Below are 3,515 nucleotides of genomic sequence, written 5' to 3'. Positions count from 1 at the left end.
CTATATTAAGATTTAAATAGTCGTTGATCGACATGTTAACTTATATCATCTGAGCAGAATCGCTTCATGTGCTATAGGGATTCAAGAAACCTTCAAGTTTTATAATTATTTCGTTTCAAAGTGATAATATACTGCATTTAATGAGTAGACATTGAATTTGACTACATATTTTAACCATTTTAAAAGACTATTTGGATTAATATCAATAATTATATTGCAGTGCTGTAAAATCTGCAAACCGAAAAGATGAATAGCATTCGCAAGAAAATTGTTATAGTTGGAGACGGTGCATGTGGTAAAACTTGTCTTCTCCACGTTTTCAGTCAAGGCATCTTTCCAGCATCTTACGTGCCTACAGTGTTTGATAATTACGTAGCCGATATCCGGATAAAGAACCAAATGATTGAACTTGCCCTCTGGGACACGGCGGGCCAAGAAGACTACGACAGACTTCGTCCATTGTCCTACCCAGACTCCGATATCATCCTCTTGTGTTTTTCCGTCGACAATCCCGACAGTCTTCGTAACGTCCTCGAAAAATGGAACCCGGAAGTGCGTCATTTCTGCCCAACCATCCCTATAATTCTTGTCGGAAATAAGATCGATCTTCGCGAGGACGAGACTACAATTCAAGAATTGTTAAAGGTGAAAGAAGCACCGGTTCGCATTGAGGATGGGTTGTACATGGCAGATAGGATCAAGGCTTCGGCGTACATGGAATGTTCAGCTAAGACAGGACATGGTGTGAAAGACCTTTTTGAGCAAGCTGCTACAGAGGCACTTCAGAGCAAGAAGAAAAAGAATAGGGGAGATCACTATTATAAACGGTGTTGTTTGTTTTAGTTAATTCATTATTGTCATTTTATTCGGAAACTGAAAATGTGGGATTGACACTGAATAGCTTAAAACTTAAAAATACATCTTTTATTATAACGTGAGTTACACAAATGTTGCATGTTTGGTAGACGGATATTTTAAAAAAACTTTATAGGCTACTTACAGAAAGATCTCTTTAATCAGATAAATTCAGTACCAAGAATTACTTCCAGTTAGTGTATCTGTTTCCCTTCTTTTACTTCTTCTTCTTCTTTTTTTCTTCTTCTCCTTATGTTGTCATTGCTGTTCCTCCACCTCCTCCTCCTTCTCCAATCCTTGTGCTGAAATGAAAATACTTAGGCTATAATATTATTATTATGATGGTGTTGTGTGTAGTCGCCTTACTAACAGGAGGTGTTTTTTTTGTTGATCCACAATTTATGAATATTTTCTCATTTTTACTGGTATAAACCATACTTTTATTCCGGACTTTTTATATTCTTGTATTTATGACATCGTGCTCTTTCATTTCGTATCATTGTTGCCGACTTCTCACAGGATTTTTTAAAGTGATTTTACGCGATTTTACGTTATTTCTGAATATTTAAAATGGATTTTATCTGACAAGCCCTGGATTGCATTTAATTTTAATATTGTTATTCACGACCAACTTTATATACCAGCAAATATTTGCCGTGAATTGTTTTTAAACGGTGACTGTTTTCACCAACAATGTAATTTTCGGAACCAACGAGCTGGAAGACGAAAGCAAAGACCAACAATGGTGAAAACTGATCATCGGCCTACCCCTCGTCACCACCCTCCAATACCCCCATGCTGTTATCTCTAAATTGAACAAAAGAATGTATTTTATTCGGAAACTTTCAGAATTTGACAAAGACAAAACGTTATGCACCCTTTTTTATAGATCCGTTTTGGAGACCGTTATTACTATTTGTATTACAGCATGGTGTGGAAATGCCAGTATTTGCAACATTAAGAAAATAGATCGGATAATTGATAAAGCCAGGAGTTATACTCACCCAATTTCCAATGTAGAAGAGCTGTTCAAGAGATTTTGTCTAAGTAAAATGGAGAAAGTTTTGAAGGATGGCGATCACCCCCTTCGCAAATATATTAAGTTCTCCATGAGGAGCCGTCGCCTTATATCTATAAAAACAAAGACAACATGTCACCTTAATTCATTTTGCCACATGTGTTCGAATTTATAACGCCCAACTGTGATTTAAATTAAATACTATTTTTAAAATATACACACACAAGTTCGGACTAGAGGTCAGAGGTATGGTCTATCAAATTAATATATAAAGTGTCGCTATAGGTTCTTGGTTGTATATTTTTTACATTTTTGTGCATGCAATATATATATATATATATATATATAATATATATATTATATATATAAAATATATTAGTTATATAATATTATAATTGTCGCCATAGATTCTCAACTTTGTGTTTATACATTTTTATGCATGCCACGTCTGTAAACTGTAAACGAATTTCCATTGTTTTGGGTGAATAAAGTATATATTTTATTATTACCATTATATTATTATTATTATTATTATTATTATTATTATTATTATTATTATTATTATTATTATTATTATTATTATTATTATTATTATTATTATTAACACTGACAACAATACAAATAATCAACACAGTGACCAACAATGCACCCTTGACCCTTCGATAACTCACCTTCATCAAATCAAAATCATTTCCCATATGACAACAACAGTTCACATCACCTCGTCACTCCACATCGCTGAGTAACAATTCACACACCAACAGCAACAACTACACACAGTAAAATAGAGTAAACAAAGACAACCTCCACAAGACAAATATACATACACATGTAAAACATACAAATGTATCAGATTTCAATTTTAACAATAAAGGTGATAGTGATAGAGAAAAAATAAGAATTATGAATGTCAATGGTAGCGATCTATATTCATGTTTTCGTCCAACCACTGTTGCTGTCCAACGATTGGATATTTCTTAACAAATGTAAACACGCCGCTTTGTTTACAAATGTTATAATCATACCCATGTGTCAAGCTGAATCAAATGACCAATCGTGATGTTAGATATTAAACAAGCTGAGGTCCTACTCCCAGGCAGATGACATTTGTTCGAGACATCCACATACGTCACTCATGACAGTGGCTGGCAAAGGTAAATGGTGAAGTTCCGGTGTCTTGATAATGGAATCAAATACCGGAGTTTTGACCAGGTCCCAATAGCAAGAAACAAATCTTTAAAATATAAATGATATGAGGAGTAGAGTGGTCTGGCCGTCAGGGCAAACGTTATTGAGAGAAGTGAGCGAGGAAGATTAAATCGATCAGCTTTTATAAGTGGCTACGTGTCAGAAGGTAGAACGAAAAGCATTCACTAATTTGAAATGAATTCAAAGAGAAGGCTATTAAAGGAATGATAATCTAAAGGTAAAGAAGCCTACATAAATATAACTGGAGTGAGCTGCACTCAGTTCTTACTAAAATAAAAAATAAAAATTTAATAAAATAGATGTGAATCATCGTTAATGTGACAATAATAATAATAATAATAATAATAATAATAATAATAATAATAATAATAATAATAATAATAATAATAATAATAATAATAATAATAATAATAATGATTATAATAATAGCAAT

At 33.1% G+C, this 3,515-nt stretch overlaps 1 pseudogene; it reads left to right on the top strand.

The window, feature by feature from the left end:
• On the top strand, positions 1–2,185 carry LOC144971605 (ras-like GTP-binding protein RHO pseudogene; annotated as a pseudogene).
• The last annotated feature ends 1,330 nt before the right edge of the window (positions 2,186–3,515 follow it).

Source organism: Berghia stephanieae, chromosome 4 (assembly GCF_034508935.2).
Source record: "Berghia stephanieae isolate SIO BIC M18660-M18661 chromosome 4, UCSD_Bste_1.3, whole genome shotgun sequence".
NCBI lineage: Eukaryota > Metazoa > Mollusca > Gastropoda > Nudibranchia > Aeolidiidae > Berghia > Berghia stephanieae.
This window is presented reverse-complemented; position numbering and strand designations above follow the sequence as displayed.